The sequence below is a fragment of the Rhipicephalus microplus genome, chromosome 8 (assembly GCF_043290135.1).
Source record: "Rhipicephalus microplus isolate Deutch F79 chromosome 8, USDA_Rmic, whole genome shotgun sequence".
NCBI lineage: Eukaryota > Metazoa > Arthropoda > Arachnida > Ixodida > Ixodidae > Rhipicephalus > Rhipicephalus microplus.
This window is the reverse complement of record NC_134707.1, coordinates 79648169-79663489: the sequence shown is the minus strand read 5'-3', so window position 1 is coordinate 79663489 and position 15321 is coordinate 79648169. Positions and strand designations below refer to the sequence as shown.

At 44.9% G+C, this 15321-nt stretch overlaps 21 non-coding genes across 21 annotated transcripts; all 21 read right to left on the bottom strand.

Annotated features, from left to right (window-relative positions):
• Positions 1–426: 426 nt before the first annotated feature.
• TRNAI-UAU (transfer RNA isoleucine (anticodon UAU)) lies at positions 427–518 on the bottom strand. Its single transcript is given in 2 exon segments — positions 427–462; positions 481–518. It is a non-coding gene; the product is annotated as a tRNA-Ile (tRNA).
• An 853-nt stretch (positions 519–1371) lies between these two features.
• Positions 1372–1463, bottom strand: TRNAI-UAU (transfer RNA isoleucine (anticodon UAU)). Its single transcript is given in 2 exon segments — positions 1372–1407; positions 1426–1463. It is a non-coding gene; the product is annotated as a tRNA-Ile (tRNA).
• Positions 1464–1841: 378 nt separating this feature from the next.
• TRNAI-UAU (transfer RNA isoleucine (anticodon UAU)) lies at positions 1842–1933 on the bottom strand. The gene is given in 2 exon segments: positions 1842–1877; positions 1896–1933. It is a non-coding gene; the product is annotated as a tRNA-Ile (tRNA).
• Positions 1934–2311: 378 nt separating this feature from the next.
• On the bottom strand, positions 2312–2403 carry TRNAI-UAU (transfer RNA isoleucine (anticodon UAU)). The gene is given in 2 exon segments: positions 2312–2347; positions 2366–2403. It is a non-coding gene; the product is annotated as a tRNA-Ile (tRNA).
• A 1316-nt stretch (positions 2404–3719) lies between these two features.
• On the bottom strand, positions 3720–3811 carry TRNAI-UAU (transfer RNA isoleucine (anticodon UAU)). The gene is given in 2 exon segments: positions 3720–3755; positions 3774–3811. It is a non-coding gene; the product is annotated as a tRNA-Ile (tRNA).
• An 853-nt stretch (positions 3812–4664) lies between these two features.
• TRNAI-UAU (transfer RNA isoleucine (anticodon UAU)) lies at positions 4665–4756 on the bottom strand. Its single transcript is given in 2 exon segments — positions 4665–4700; positions 4719–4756. It is a non-coding gene; the product is annotated as a tRNA-Ile (tRNA).
• Positions 4757–5369: 613 nt separating this feature from the next.
• TRNAI-UAU (transfer RNA isoleucine (anticodon UAU)) lies at positions 5370–5461 on the bottom strand. The gene is given in 2 exon segments: positions 5370–5405; positions 5424–5461. It is a non-coding gene; the product is annotated as a tRNA-Ile (tRNA).
• Positions 5462–6074: 613 nt separating this feature from the next.
• On the bottom strand, positions 6075–6166 carry TRNAI-UAU (transfer RNA isoleucine (anticodon UAU)). The gene is given in 2 exon segments: positions 6075–6110; positions 6129–6166. It is a non-coding gene; the product is annotated as a tRNA-Ile (tRNA).
• Positions 6167–6309: 143 nt separating this feature from the next.
• Positions 6310–6401, bottom strand: TRNAI-UAU (transfer RNA isoleucine (anticodon UAU)). The gene is given in 2 exon segments: positions 6310–6345; positions 6364–6401. It is a non-coding gene; the product is annotated as a tRNA-Ile (tRNA).
• Positions 6402–7014: 613 nt separating this feature from the next.
• On the bottom strand, positions 7015–7106 carry TRNAI-UAU (transfer RNA isoleucine (anticodon UAU)). The gene is given in 2 exon segments: positions 7015–7050; positions 7069–7106. It is a non-coding gene; the product is annotated as a tRNA-Ile (tRNA).
• A 1315-nt stretch (positions 7107–8421) lies between these two features.
• TRNAI-UAU (transfer RNA isoleucine (anticodon UAU)) lies at positions 8422–8513 on the bottom strand. Its single transcript is given in 2 exon segments — positions 8422–8457; positions 8476–8513. It is a non-coding gene; the product is annotated as a tRNA-Ile (tRNA).
• A 377-nt stretch (positions 8514–8890) lies between these two features.
• On the bottom strand, positions 8891–8982 carry TRNAI-UAU (transfer RNA isoleucine (anticodon UAU)). The gene is given in 2 exon segments: positions 8891–8926; positions 8945–8982. It is a non-coding gene; the product is annotated as a tRNA-Ile (tRNA).
• A 378-nt stretch (positions 8983–9360) lies between these two features.
• TRNAI-UAU (transfer RNA isoleucine (anticodon UAU)) lies at positions 9361–9451 on the bottom strand. Its single transcript is given in 2 exon segments — positions 9361–9395; positions 9414–9451. It is a non-coding gene; the product is annotated as a tRNA-Ile (tRNA).
• A 613-nt stretch (positions 9452–10064) lies between these two features.
• On the bottom strand, positions 10065–10156 carry TRNAI-UAU (transfer RNA isoleucine (anticodon UAU)). The gene is given in 2 exon segments: positions 10065–10100; positions 10119–10156. It is a non-coding gene; the product is annotated as a tRNA-Ile (tRNA).
• A 613-nt stretch (positions 10157–10769) lies between these two features.
• On the bottom strand, positions 10770–10861 carry TRNAI-UAU (transfer RNA isoleucine (anticodon UAU)). The gene is given in 2 exon segments: positions 10770–10805; positions 10824–10861. It is a non-coding gene; the product is annotated as a tRNA-Ile (tRNA).
• Positions 10862–12178: 1317 nt separating this feature from the next.
• On the bottom strand, positions 12179–12270 carry TRNAI-UAU (transfer RNA isoleucine (anticodon UAU)). The gene is given in 2 exon segments: positions 12179–12214; positions 12233–12270. It is a non-coding gene; the product is annotated as a tRNA-Ile (tRNA).
• Positions 12271–12413: 143 nt separating this feature from the next.
• Positions 12414–12505, bottom strand: TRNAI-UAU (transfer RNA isoleucine (anticodon UAU)). Its single transcript is given in 2 exon segments — positions 12414–12449; positions 12468–12505. It is a non-coding gene; the product is annotated as a tRNA-Ile (tRNA).
• Positions 12506–12883: 378 nt separating this feature from the next.
• Positions 12884–12974, bottom strand: TRNAI-UAU (transfer RNA isoleucine (anticodon UAU)). The gene is given in 2 exon segments: positions 12884–12918; positions 12937–12974. It is a non-coding gene; the product is annotated as a tRNA-Ile (tRNA).
• A 613-nt stretch (positions 12975–13587) lies between these two features.
• On the bottom strand, positions 13588–13679 carry TRNAI-UAU (transfer RNA isoleucine (anticodon UAU)). The gene is given in 2 exon segments: positions 13588–13623; positions 13642–13679. It is a non-coding gene; the product is annotated as a tRNA-Ile (tRNA).
• A 613-nt stretch (positions 13680–14292) lies between these two features.
• TRNAI-UAU (transfer RNA isoleucine (anticodon UAU)) lies at positions 14293–14384 on the bottom strand. Its single transcript is given in 2 exon segments — positions 14293–14328; positions 14347–14384. It is a non-coding gene; the product is annotated as a tRNA-Ile (tRNA).
• A 613-nt stretch (positions 14385–14997) lies between these two features.
• Positions 14998–15089, bottom strand: TRNAI-UAU (transfer RNA isoleucine (anticodon UAU)). The gene is given in 2 exon segments: positions 14998–15033; positions 15052–15089. It is a non-coding gene; the product is annotated as a tRNA-Ile (tRNA).
• Between the last annotated feature and the right edge of the window lie 232 nt (positions 15090–15321).

Genomic DNA, 15321 nt, shown 5'->3' with positions numbered 1-15321 from the left:
GAGAACTGTCGTATAAGTACCGTGCGCTAACCAATTGCGCCACTCGGGAATACGGTTTCACGTAAGAGTGTTTCCTTTAGGACTGTTGTCTACACACACCTCCAGTAAACAAATGTTTTCGAGCCAGCAGTCGTCAGCATTTAGTATAAAATTAACCTCATGACTAAATATGAAATATAATAAACATTTGATTCCATAGGTGAGTCTCGAACTCACAACCTCGGCATAGCTGACGAGAACTGTCGTATAAGTACCGTGCGCTAACCAATTGCGCCACTGGGGAACACAGTCGCTCGTAGGAGTCTTTTGTTTAGGACTGTTGTCTACACACAACTCCAGTAAACAAATGTTTTCGAGCTAGGCAGTCACCAGCATTGAGTATACAATTAACCTCATGACTAAATATGAAAACTAATAAAAAATTCATTCCCCAGGTGAGGCTCGAACTCACAACCCCGGCATAGCTCACGAGAACTGCCGTATAAGTACCGTGCGCTAACCAATTGCGCCACTGGGGAACACGGTTGCACGTAAGAGTGTTTCCTTTAGGACTGTTGTCTACACACACCTCCAGTAAACAAATGTTTTCAAGCCAGGCAGTCGCCAGCATTGAGTATACAATTAACCTCATGACTAAATAGGAAAACTAATAAAAATTTCATTCCCCAGGTGAGGCTCGAACTCTCAACCCGCGCATAGCTCACGAGAACTGTCGTATAAGTACCGTGCGCTAACCAATTGCGCCACTGGGGAACACGGTTGCACGTAAGAGGGTTTCCTTTACGACTGTTGTCTCCACACACCTCCAGTAAACAAATGTTTCCGAGCCAGGCAGTCGCCAGCATTAAGTATACAATTAACGTCAAGGCTAAATATGAAAACAAATGAAAATTCCATTTCAAGGTGAGGCTCAAACTCTCAACCCCGGCATAGCTCACGAGAACTTTCGTAAAGGTACCGTGCGCTAACCAATTGCGCCACTGGGGAACACGGTCACACGTAGGAGTCTTTTCTTTAGGACTGTTATCTGCGCAAAACTCCAGTAAACAAACGTTTTCGAGCCAGGCAGTCGCCAGCATTCAGTATACAATGAACCTCACGACTAAATATGAAAACTAATAAAAATTTCATTCCTCAGGTGAGGCTCGAACTCACAACCCCGGCATAGCTCACGAGAACTGTCGTATAAGTACCGTGCGCTAACCAATTTTGCCACTGGGGAACACGGTCGCACGTAGGAGTCTTTACACACACAACATGACTGTTGTCTACACACAACTCCAGTAAACAAATGTTTTCGAGCCAGGCAGTCACCAGCATTGAGTATACAATTAACCGCATGACTAAATATGAAAACTAATAAAAATTTCATTCCCCAGGTGAGGCTCGAACTCAAAACCCCGGCATAGCTCACGAGAACTGTCGTATAAGTACCGTGCGCTAACCAATTGCGCCACTGGGGAACATGGTTGCACGTAAGAGTGTTTCCTTTAGGACTCTTGTCTACACACACCTCCAGTAAACAAATGTTTTCGAGCCAGGCAGTCGTCAGCATTTAGTATACAACTAACCTCATGACTAAATATGAAATTTAATAAAAATTTGATTCCATAGGTGAGGCTCGAACTCACAACCCCGGCACAGCTCACGAGAACTGTCGTGTAAGTACCGTGTGCTAACAAGTTGCGCCACTGGGCAACACGGTCGCACGTAGGAGTCTTTCCTTTAGGACTGTTGTCTACACACAACTCCAGTAAACAAATGTTTTCGAGCCAGGCAGTCGCCAGCATTGAGTATACAATATACCTCATGACTAAATATGAAAACTAATAAAAATTTTATTCCCCAGGTGAGGCTCGAACTCACAACTCCGGCATAGCTCACGAGAACTGTCCTATAAGTACCGTGCGCTAACCAATTGCGCCACTGGGGAACATGGTTGCACGTAACAGTGTTTTCTTTAGGACTGTTGTCTACACACACCTCCAGTAAACAAATGTTTTCGAGCCAGGCAGTCGTCAGCATTTAGTATACAACTAACCTCATGACTAAATATGAAATCTAATAAAAATTTGATTCCATAGGTGAGGCTCGAACTCACAACCCCGGCACAGCTCACGAGAACTGTCGTGTAAGTACCGTGTGCTAACTAATTGCGCCACTGTGGAACACAGTCACACGTAGGAGTCTTTCCTTTAGGACTGTTGTCTACACACAACTCCAGTAAACAAATGTTTTCGAGCCAGGCAGTCGCCAGCATTGAGTATACAATTAACCTCATGACTAAATATGAAAACTAATAAAAATTTCATTCCCCAGGTGAGGCTCGAACTCACAACCCCGGCATAGCTCACGATAACTGTCGTATAAGTACCGTGCGCTAACCAATTGCGCCACTGGGGACTGCGGTTGCACGTAAGAGTGTTTCCTTTAGGACTGTTGTCGACACGCACCTCCAGTAAACAAATGTTTTCGAGCCAGGCAGTCGCCAGCATTGAGTATACAATTAACCTCATGACTAAATAGGAAAACTAATAAAAACTTCATTCCCCAGGTGAGGCTCGAACTCTCAACCCCCGCATAGCTCAGAAGAACTGTCGTATAAGTAACGTGCGCTAATCAATTACGCCACTGGGGAACACGGTCACACGTAGGTGTCTTTCCTTTAGGACTGTTGTGTACACATAACTCCAGTAAACAAATGTTTTCGAGCCAGGCAGTCGCCAGCATTGAGTATACAATATACCTCATGACTAAATATGAAAACTAATAAAAATTTCATTCCCCAGGTGAGGCTCGAACTCACAACTCCGGCATAGCTCACGAGAACTGTCGTATAAGTACCGTGCGCTAACCAGTTGCGCCACTGTGGAACATGGTTGCACGTAAGAGTGTTTTCTTTAGGACTGTTGTCTACACACACCTCTAATAAACAAATGTTTTCGAGCCAGGCAGTCGCCAGCATTGAGTATACATTTAACCTCATGACTGAATATGAAAACTAATAAAATTTCATTCCACACGTGAGTCTCGAACTCAAAACCTCGGCATAGCTGACGAGAACTGTCGTATAAGTACCGTGCGCTAACCAATTGCGCCACTGGGGAACACGGTCGCACGTAGGAGTCTTTCCTTTAAGACTGTTGTCTACACACAACTCCAGTAAACAAATGTTTTCGAGCCAGGCAGTCACCAGCATTGAGTGTACAATTAACCGCATGACTAAATATGAAAACTAATAAACATTTCATTCACCAGGTGAGGCTCGAACTCACAACCCCGGCATAGCTCACGAGAACTGTCGTATAAGTACCGTGCGCTAACCAATTGCGCCACTCGGGAATACGGTTTCACGTAAGAGTGTTTCCTTTAGGACTGTTGTCTACACACACCTCCAGTAAACAAATGTTTTCGAGCCAGCAGTCGTCAGCATTTAGTATAAAATTAACCTCATGACTAAATATGAAATATAATAAACATTTGATTCCATAGGTGAGTCTCGAACTCACAACCTCGGCATAGCTGACGAGAACTGTCGTATAAGTACCGTGCGCTAACCAATTGCGCCACTGGGGAACACAGTCGCTCGTAGGAGTCTTTTGTTTAGGACTGTTGTCTACACACAACTCCAGTAAACAAATGTTTTCGAGCTAGGCAGTCACCAGCATTGAGTATACAATTAACCTCATGACTAAATATGAAAACTAATAAAAAATTCATTCCCCAGGTGAGGCTCGAACTCACAACCCCGGCATAGCTCACGAGAACTGCCGTATAAGTACCGTGCGCTAACCAATTGCGCCACTGGGGAACACGGTTGCACGTAAGAGTGTTTCCTTTAGGACTGTTGTCTACACACACCTCCAGTAAACAAATGTTTTCAAGCCAGGCAGTCGCCAGCATTGAGTATACAATTAACCTCATGACTAAATAGGAAAACTAATAAAAATTTCATTCCCCAGGTGAGGCTCGAACTCTCAACCCGCGCATAGCTCACGAGAACTGTCGTATAAGTACCGTGCGCTAACCAATTGCGCCACTGGGGAACACGGTTGCACGTAAGAGGGTTTCCTTTACGACTGTTGTCTCCACACACCTCCAGTAAACAAATGTTTCCGAGCCAGGCAGTCGCCAGCATTAAGTATACAATTAACGTCAAGGCTAAATATGAAAACAAATGAAAATTCCATTTCAAGGTGAGGCTCAAACTCACAACCCCGGCATAGCTCACGAGAACTTTCGTAAAGGTACCGTGCGCTAACCAATTGCGCCACTGGGGAACACGGTCACACGTAGGAGTCTTTTCTTTAGGACTGTTATCTGCGCAAAACTCCAGTAAACAAACGTTTTCGAGCCAGGCAGTCGCCAGCATTCAGTATACAATGAACCTCACGACTAAATATGAAAACTAATAAAAATTTCATTCCTCAGGTGAGGCTCGAACTCACAACCCCGGCATAGCTCACGAGAACTGTCGTATAAGTACCGTGCGCTAACCAATTTTGCCACTGGGGAACACGGTCGCACGTAGGAGTCTTTACACACACAACATGACTGTTGTCTACACACAACTCCAGTAAACAAATGTTTTCGAGCCAGGCAGTCACCAGCATTGAGTATACAATTAACCGCATGACTAAATATGAAAACTAATAAAAATTTCATTCCCCAGGTGAGGCTCGAACTCAAAACCCCGGCATAGCTCACGAGAACTGTCGTATAAGTACCGTGCGCTAACCAATTGCGCCACTGGGGAACATGGTTGCACGTAAGAGTGTTTCCTTTAGGACTCTTGTCTACACACACCTCCAGTAAACAAATGTTTTCGAGCCAGGCAGTCGTCAGCATTTAGTATACAACTAACCTCATGACTAAATATGAAATTTAATAAAAATTTGATTCCATAGGTGAGGCTCGAACTCACAACCCCGGCACAGCTCACGAGAACTGTCGTGTAAGTACCGTGTGCTAACAAGTTGCGCCACTGGGCAACACGGTCGCACGTAGGAGTCTTTCCTTTAGGACTGTTGTCTACACACAACTCCAGTAAACAAATGTTTTCGAGCCAGGCAGTCGCCAGCATTGAGTATACAATATACCTCATGACTAAATATGAAAACTAATAAAAATTTTATTCCCCAGGTGAGGCTCGAACTCACAACTCCGGCATAGCTCACGAGAACTGTCGTATAAGTACCGTGCGCTAACCAATTGCGCCACTGTGGAACATGGTTGCACGTAAGAGTGTTTCCTTTAGGACTGTTGTCTACACACACCTCCAATAAACAAATGTTTTCGAGCCAGGCAGTCGCCAGCATTGAGTATACAATTAAACTCATGACTAAATATGAAAACTAATAAAAATTTTATTCCCCAGGTGAGGCTCGAACTCACAACCCCGGCATAGCTAACGAGAACTGTCGTATAAGTACCGTGCGCTAACCAATAGCGCCACTGGGGAACACGGTTGCACGTAAGAGTGTTTCCGTTAGGACTGTTGTCAACACACACCTCCAGTAAACAAATGTTTTCGAGCCAGGCAGTCGCCAGCATTGAGTATACAATTAACCTCATGACTAAATAGGAAAACTTATAAAAACTTCATTCCCCAGGTGAGGCTCGAACTCTCAACCCCCGCATAGCTCACAAGAACTGTCGTATAAGTACCGTGCGCTAATCAATTACGCCCCTGGGGAACACGGTCGCACGTAGGAGTCTTTCCTTTAGGACTCTTGTGTACACACAACTCCCGTAAACAAATGTTTTCGAGCCAGGCAGTCGCCAGCATTGAGTATACAATATACCTCATGACTAATTATGAAAACTAATAAAAATTTCATTCCCCAGGTGAGGCTCGAACTCACAACTCCGGCATAGCTCACGAGAACTGTCGTATAAGTACCGTGCGCTAACCAGTTGCGCCACTGTGGAACATGGTTGCACGCAAGAGTGTTTCCTTTAGGACTGTTGTCTACACACACCTCTAATAAACAAATGTTTTCGAGCCAGGCAGTCGCCAGCAAGGAGTATACAATTCAACTCATGACTAAATATGAAAACTAATAAAAATTTTATTCCCCAGGTGAGGCTCGAACTCACAACCCCGGCATAGCTCACGAGAACTGTCGTATAAGTACCGTGTGCTAACCAATCGCGCCACTGGGGAACACGGTTGCACGTAAGAGTGTTTCCTTTACAACTGTTGTCTACACACTCCTCCAGTAAACAAATGTTTTCGAGCCAGGCAGTCGCCAGCATTGAGTATGCAATATACCTCATGACTAAATATGAAAACTAATAAAAATTTCATTCCCCAGGTGAGGCTCGAACTCACAACCCCGGCATAGCTCACGAGAACTGTCGTATAAGTACCGTGCGCTAACCAATTGCGCCACTGGGGAACGCGGTTGCACGTAAGAGTGTTTCCTTTAGGACTGTTGTCGACACGCACCTCCAGTAAACAAATGTTTTCGAGCCAGGCAGTCGCCAGCATTGAGTATACAATTAACCTCATGACTAAATAGGAAAACTAATAAAAACTTCATTCCCCAGGTGAGGCTCGAACTCTCAACCCCCGCATAGCTCACGAGAACTGTCGTATAAGTACCGTGCGCTAATCAATTACGCCACTGGGGAACATGGTCGCACGTAGGAGTCTTTCCTTTAGGACTGTTGTGTACACACAACTCCAGTAAACAAATGTTTTCGAGCCAGGCAGTCGCCAGCATTGAGTATACAATATACCTCATGACTAAATATGAAAACTAATAAAAATTTCATTCCCCAGGTGAGGCTCGAACTCACAACTCCGGCATAGCTCACGAGAACTGTCGTAAAAGTACCGTGCGCTAACCAATTGCGCCACTGTGGAACATGGTTGCACGTAAGAGTGTTTCCTTTAGGAGTGTTGTCTACACACACCTCCAAAAAACAAATGTTTTCGAGCCAGGCAGTCGCCAGCATTGAGTATACAATTAAAATCATGACTAAATATGAAAACTAATAAAAATTTTATTCCCCAGGTGAGGCTCGAACTCACAACCCCGGCATAGCTCAGGAGAACTGTCGTATAAGTACCGTGCGCTAACCAATAGCGCCACTGGAGAACATGGTTGCACGTAAGAGTGTTTCCTTTACAACTGTTGTCTACACACTCCTCCAGTAAACAAATGTTTTCGAGCCAGGCAGTCGCCAGCATTGAGTAAACAATTAACCTCATGACTAAATATAAAAAGTAATAAAAATGTCATTCCCCAGGTGGGGCTCGAACTCACAACCCCGGGATAGCTCACGAGAACTGTCGTATAGGTACCGTGCGCTAACCAATCGCGCCACTGGGGAACACGGTTGCACGTAAGAGTGTTTCCTTTAGGACTGTTGTCTCCACACAACTCCAGTAAACAAATGTTTTCGAGCCAGGCAGTTGCCAGCATTGAGTATACAATTAACCTCATGACTAAATATGAAAACTAATGAAAATCTCATTCGCCAGGTGAGGCTTGAACTCACAACCCCGGCATAGCTCACGAGAACTGTCCTATAATTTCAGCGCTAACGAATTGCGCCACTGGGGAACACGGTTGCATGTAAAAGTGTTTCCTTTAGGACTGTTGTCTAAACACAACTCCAGTAAACAAATGTTTTCGGGCCAGGCAGTCGCCAGCATTGAGTATACAATTACCTCATGGCTAAATATGAAAACTAATAAAAATTTCACTCCCCAGGCGAGGCTCAAACTCACAACCCCGGCATAGCTCACGAGAACTGTCGTGTAAGTACCGTGCGCTAAACAATTGCGCCACTGGGGAACACGGTCGCACGTAGGAGTCTTTCCTTTGGGACTGTTGTCTGCGCAAAACTCCAGTAAAAAAAATTTTTCGTGCCAGGCAGTCGCCAGCATTGAGTATACATTTAACCTCATGACTAAATATGAAAACTAATAAAAATTTCATTCCACAGGTGAGTCTCGAACTCACAACCTCGGCATAGCTGACGAGAACTGTCGTATAAGTACCGTGCGCTAATCAATTACGCCACTGGGGAACACGGTCGCACGTAGGAGTTTTTCCTTTAGGACTGTTGTGTACACACAACTCCAGTAAACAAATGTTTTCGAGCCAGGCAGTCGCACGCATTGAGTATACAATATACCTCATGACTAATTATGAAAACTAATAAAAATTTCATTCCCCAGGTGAGGCTCGAACTCACAACTCCAGCATAGCTCACGAGAACTGTCGTATAGGTACCGTGCGCTAACCAATTGCGCCACTGTGGAACATGGTTGCACGTAAGAGTGTTTCCTTTAGGACTGTTGTCTACACACACCTCCAATAAACAAATGTTTTCGAGCCAGGCAGTCGCCAGCATTGAGTATACAATTAAACTCATGACTAAATGTGAAAACTAATAAAAATTTTATTCCCCAGGTGAGGCTCGAACTCACAACCCCGGCATAGCTCACGAGAACTGTCGTATAAGTACCGTGCGCTAACCAATTGCGCCACTGGGGAACACGGTTGCACGTAAAAGTGTTTCCTTTAGGACTGTTGTCTACACACAACTCCAGTAAACAAATGTTTTCGGGCCAGGCAGTCGCCAGCATTGAGTATACAATTACCTCATGGCTAACTATGAAAACTAATAAAAATTTCACTCCCCAGGCGAGGCTCAAACTCACAACCCCGGCATAGCTCACGAGAACTGTCGTGTAAGTACCGTGCGCTAACCAATATCGCCACTGGGGAACACGGTCGCACGTAGGAGTCTTTTCTTTAGGACTGTTGTCCACACACAACTCCAGTAAACAAATGTTTTCGAGCTAGGCAGTCGCCAGCATTGAGTATACAATAACCCTCATGTATAAATATGAAAACTAATAAAAATTTTATTCCCCAGGTGAGGCTCGAACTCACAACCCCGGCATAGCTCACGAGAACTGTCGTATAAGTACCGTGCGCTTACCAATTGCGCCACTGGGGAACACGGTTGCACGTAAGAGTGTTTCCTTTAGGACTGTTGCCTACACACACCTCCAGTAAGCAAATGTTTTCGAGCCAGGCAGTCGCCAGCATTTAGTATACAATTAACCTCATGACTACATATGAAATCTAATAAAAATTTGATTCCATAGGTGAGTCTCGAACTCACAACCTCGGCATAGCTGACGAGAACTGTCGTATAAGTACCGTGCGCTGACCAATTGCGCCACTGGGGAACACGGTCGCACGTAGGAGTCTTCTCTTTAGGACTGTTGTCTACACACAACTCCAGTAAACAAATGTTTTCGAGCTAAGCAGTCGCCAGCATTGAGTATACAATTAACCTCATGACTAAATATGAAAACTAATAAAAATTTCATTCCCCAGGTGAGGCTCCAACTCACAACCCGGCATAGCTCACGAGAACTGCCGTATAAGTACCGTGCGCTAACCAATTGCGCCACTGGGGAACACGGTTGCACGTAAGAGTGTTTCCTTTAGGACTGTTATCTACACACACCTCCAGTGAACAAATGTTTTCGAGCCAGGCAGTCGCCAGCATTGAGCATACAATTAACCTCATGTATAAATAAGAAAACTAATAAAAATTTCATTCCCCAGGTGAGGCTTGAACTCTCAACCCGCGCATAGCTCACGAGAACTGTCGTATAAGTACCGTGCGCTAACCAATTGCGCCACTGGGGAACACGGTTGCACGTAAGAGGGTTTCCTTTACGACTGTTGTCTCCACACAACTCCAGTAAACAAATGTTTCCCAGCCAGGCAGTCGCCACCTTTAAGTATACAATTAACCTCAAGGCTAAATATGAAAACTAATGAAAATTCCATTCCCCAGGTGAGGCTCAAACTCACAACCCCGGCATAGCTCACGAGAACTTTCATAAAGGTACCGTGCGTTAACCGATTTCGCCACTAGGGAACACGGTCACACATAGGAGTCTTTCCTTTAGGACTGTTGTCTGCGAAAAACTCCAGTAAATAAATGTTTTCGAGCCAGGCAGTCGCCAGCATTCAGTATACAATGAACCTCACGACTAAATATGAAAACTAATAAAAATTTCACTCCCCAGGTGAGGCTCGAACTCACAACGCCGGCATAGCTCACGAGAACTGTCGTATAAGTACCGTGCGCTAACCAATTGTGCCACTGGGGAACACGGTCGCACGTAGGAGTCTTTCCTTTAGGACTGTTGTCTACACACAACTCCAGTAAACAAATGTTTTCGAGCCAGGCAGTCACCAGCATTGAGTATACAATTAACCGCATGACTAAATATGAAAACTAATAAAAATCTCATTCCCCAGGTGAGGCTCGATCTCAAAACCCCGGCATAGCTCACGAGAACTGTCGTATAAGTACCGTGCGCTAACCAATTGCGCCACTGGGGAACATGGTTGCACGTAAGAGTGTTTCTATTAGGACTGTTGTCTACACACACCTCCAGTAAACAAATGTTTTCGAGCCAGGCAGTCGTCAGCATTTAGTATACAACCAACCTCATGAATAAATATGAAATCTAATAAAAATTTGATTCCATAGGTGAGGCTCGAACTCACAACCTCGGCATAGCTGACGAGAACTGTCGTATAAGTACCGTGCGCTAACCAATTGCGTCACTGGGGAACACGGTCGCACGTAGGAGTCTTTTCTTTAGGACTGTTGTCCACACACAACTCCAGTAAACAAATGTTTTTGAGCTAGGCAGTCGCCAGCATTGAGTATACAGTTAACCTCATGTATAAATATGAAAACTAATAAAAATTTCATTCCCCAGGTGAGGCTCGAACTCACAACCCCGGCATAGCTCACGAGAACTGTCGTATAAGTACCGTGCGCTAACCAATTGCGCCACTGGGGAACGCGGTTGCACGTAAGAGTGTTTCCTTTAGGACTGTTGTCGACACGCACCTCCAGTAAACAAATGTTTTCGAGCCAGGCAGTCGCCAGCATTGAGTATACAATTAACCTCATGACTAAATAGGAAAACTAATAAAAACTTCATTCCCCAGGTGAGGCTCGAACTCTCAACCCCCGCATAGCTCACGAAAACTGTCGTATAAGTACCGTGCGCTAATCAATTACGCCACTGGGGAACACGGTCGCACGTAGGAGTTTTTCCTTTAGGACTGTTGTGTACACACAACTCCAGTAAACAAATGTTTTCGAGCCAGGCAGTCGCCAGCATTGAGTATACAATATACCTCATGACTAAATATGAAAACTAATAAAAATTTCATTCCCCAGGTGAGGCTCGAACTCTCAACCCCCGCATAGCTCACGAGAACTGTCGTATAAGTACCGTGCGCTAACCAATTGCGCCACTGTGGAACATGGTTGCACGTAAGAGTGTTTCCTTTAGGACTGTTGTCTACACACACCTCCAATAAACAAATGTTTTCGAGCCAGGCAGTCGCCAGCATTGAGTATACAATTAAACTCATGAAAAAATGTGAAAACTAATAAAAATTTTATTCCCCAGGTGAGGCTAGAACTCACAACCCCGGCATAGCTCACGAGAACTGTCGTATAAGTACCGTTCGCTAACCAATAGCGCCACTGGGGAACACGGTTGCACGTAAGAGTGTTTCCTTTACAACTGTTGTCTACACACTCCTCCAGTAAACAAATGTTTTCGAGCCAGGCAGTCGCCAGCATTGAGTATACAATTAACCTCATGACTAAATATGAAAACTAATAAAAATGTCATTCCCCAGGTGGGGCTCGAACTTACAACCCCGGGATAGCTCACGAGAACTGTCGTATAAGTACCGTGCGCTAACCAATTGCGCCACTGGGGAACACGGTTGCACGTAAAAGTGTTTCCTTTAGGACTGTTGTCTACACGCAACTCCAGTAAACAAATGTTTTCGGGCCAGGCAGTCGCCAGCTTTGAGTATACAATTACCTCATGGCTAAATATGAAAACTAATAAAAATTTCACTCCCCAGGCGAGGCTCAAACTCACAACCCCGGCATAGCTCACGAGAACTGTCGTGTAAGTACCGTGCGCTAACCAATATCGCCACTGGGGAACACGGTCGCACGTAGGAGTCTTTCCTTTAGGACTGTTGTCGGCGCAAAACTCCAGTAAACAAATTTTTTCGAGCCAGGCAGCCGCCAGCATTGAGTATACATTTAACCTCATGACTAAATATGAAAACTAATAAAAATTTCATTCCACAGGTGAGTCTCGAACTCACAACCTCGGCATAGCTGACGAGAACTGTCGTATAAGTACCGTGCGCTAACCAATTGCGCCACTGGGGAACACGGTCGCACGTAGGAGTCTTTTCTTTAGGACTGTTGTCCACACACAACTCCAGTAAACAAATGTTTTCGAGCTAGGCAGTCGCCAGCATTGAGTATACAATAACCCTCATGTATAAATATGAAAACTAATAAAAATTTTATTCCCCAGGTGAGGCTCGAACTCACAACCCCGGCATAGCTCACGAGAACTGTCGTATAAGTACCGTGCGCTTACCAATTGCGCCACTGGGGAACACGGTTGCACGTAAGAGTGTTTCCTTTAGGACTGTTGCCTACACACACCTCCAGTAAGCAAATGTTTTCGAGCCAGGCAGTCGCCAGCATTTAGTATACAATTAACCTCATGACTACATATGAAATCTAATAAAAATTTGATTCCATAGGTGAGTCTCGAACTCACAACCTCGGCATAGCTGACGAGAACTGTCGTATAAGTACCGTGCGCTGACCAATTGCGCCACTGGGGAACACGGTCGCACGTAGGAGTCTTTTCTTTAGGATTGTTGTCTACACACAACTCCAGTAAACAAATGTTTTCGAGCTAGGCAGTCGCCAGCATTGAGTATACAATTAACCTCATGACTAAATATGAAAACTAATAAAAATTTCATTCCCCAGGTGAGGCTCCAACTCACAACCCGGCATAGCTCACGAGAACTGCCGTATAAGTACCGTGCGCTAACCAATTGCGCCACTGGGGAACACGGTTGCACGTAAGAGTGTTTCCTTTAGGACTGTTATCTACACACACCTCCAGTGAACAAATGTTTTCGAGCCAGGCAGTCGCCAGCATTGAGCATACAATTAACCTCATGTATAAATAAGAAAACTAATAAAAATTTCATTCCCCAGGTGAGGCTTGAACTCTCAACCCGCGCATAGCTCACGAGAACTGTCGTATAAGTACCGTGCGCTAACCAATTGCGCCACTGGGGAACACGGTTGCACGTAAGAGGGTTTCCTTTACGACTGTTGTCTCCACACAACTCCAGTAAACAAATGTTTCCCAGCCAGGCAGTCGCCACCTTTAAGTATACAATTAACCTCAAGGCTAAATATGAAAACTAATGAAAATTCCATTCCCCAGGTGAGGCTCAAACTCACAACCCCGGCATAGCTCACGAGAACTTTCATAAAGGTGCCGTGCGTTAACCGATTGCGCCACTAGGGAACACGGTCACACATAGGAGTCTTTCCTTTAGGACTGTTGTCTGCGAAAAACTCCAGTAAATAAATGTTTTCGAGCCAGGCAGTCGCCAGCATTCAGTATACAATGAACCTCACGACTAAATATGAAAACTAATAAAAATTTCACTCCCCAGGTGAGGCTCGAACTCACAACGCCGGCATAGCTCACGAGAACTGTCGTATAAGTACCGTGCGCTAACCAATTGTGCCACTGGGGAACACGGTCGCACGTAGGAGTCTTTCCTTTAGGACTGTTGTCTACACACAACTCCAGTAAACAAATGTTTTCGAGCCAGGCAGTCACCAGCATTGAGTATACAATTAACCGCATGACTAAATATGAAAACTAATAAAAATCTCATTCCCCAGGTGAGGCTCGATCTCAAAACCCCGGCATAGCTCACGAGAACTGCCGTATAAGTACCGTGCGCTAACCAATTGCGCCACTGGGGAACACGGTTGCACGTAAGAGTGTTTCTATTAGGACTGTTGTCTACACACACCTCCAGTAAACAAATGTTTTCGAGCCAGGCAGTCGTCAGCATTTAGTATACAACCAACCTCATGAATAAATATGAAATCTAATAAAAATTTGATTCCATAGGTGAGGCTCGAACTCACAACCTCGGCATAGCTGACGAGAACTGTCGTATAAGTACCGTGCGCTAACCAATTACGTCACTGGGGAACACGGTCGCACGTAGGAGTCTTTTCTTTAGGACTGTTGTCCACACACAACTCCAGTAAACAAATGTTTTTGAGCTAGGCAGTCGCCAGCATTGAGTATACAGTTAACCTCATGTATAAATATGAAAACTAATAAAAATTTCATTCCCCAGGTGAGGCTCGAACTCACAACCCCGGCATAGCTCACGAGAACTGTCGTATAAGTACCGTGCGCTAACCAATTGCGCCACTGGGGAACGCGGTTGCACGTAAGAGTGTTTCCTTTAGGACTGTTGTCGACACGCACCTCCAGTAAACAAATGTTTTCGAGCCAGGCAGTCGCCAGCATTGAGTATACAATTAACCTCATGACTAAATAGGAAAACTAATAAAAACTTCATTCCCCAGGTGAGGCTCGAACTCTCAACCCCCGCATAGCTCACGAAAACTGTCGTATAAGTACCGTGCGCTAATCAATTACGCCACTGGGGAACACGGTCGCACGTAGGAGTTTTTCCTTTAGGACTGTTGTGTACACACAACTCCAGTAAACAAATGTTTTCGAGCCAGGCAGTCGCCAGCATTGAGTATACAATATACCTCATGACTAAATATGAAAACTAATAAAAATTTCATTCCCCAGGTGAGGCTCGAACTCTCAACCCCCGCATAGCTCACGAGAACTGTCGTATAAGTACCGTGCGCTAACCAATTGCGCCACTGTGGAACATGGTTGCACGTAAGAGTGTTTCCTTTAGGACTGTTGTCTACACACACTTCCAATAAACAAATGTTTTCGAGCCAGGCAGTCGCCAGCATTGAGTATACAATTAAACTCATGAAAAAATGTGAAAACTAATAAAAATTTTATTCCCCAGGTGAGGCTCGAACTCACAACCCCGGCATAGCTCACGAGAACTGTCGTATAAGTACCGTTCGCTAACCAATTGCGCCACTGGGGAACACGGTTGCACGTAAAAGTGTTTCCTTTAGGACTGTTGTCTACACACAACTCCAGTAAACAAATGTTTTCGGGCCAGGCAGTCGCCAGCTTTGAGTATACAATTACCTCATGGCTAAATATGAAAACTAATAAAAATTTCACTCCCCAGGTGAGGCTCAAACTCACAACCCCGGCATAGCTCACGAAAACTGTCGTGTAAGTACCGTGCGCTAACCAATATTGCCACTGGG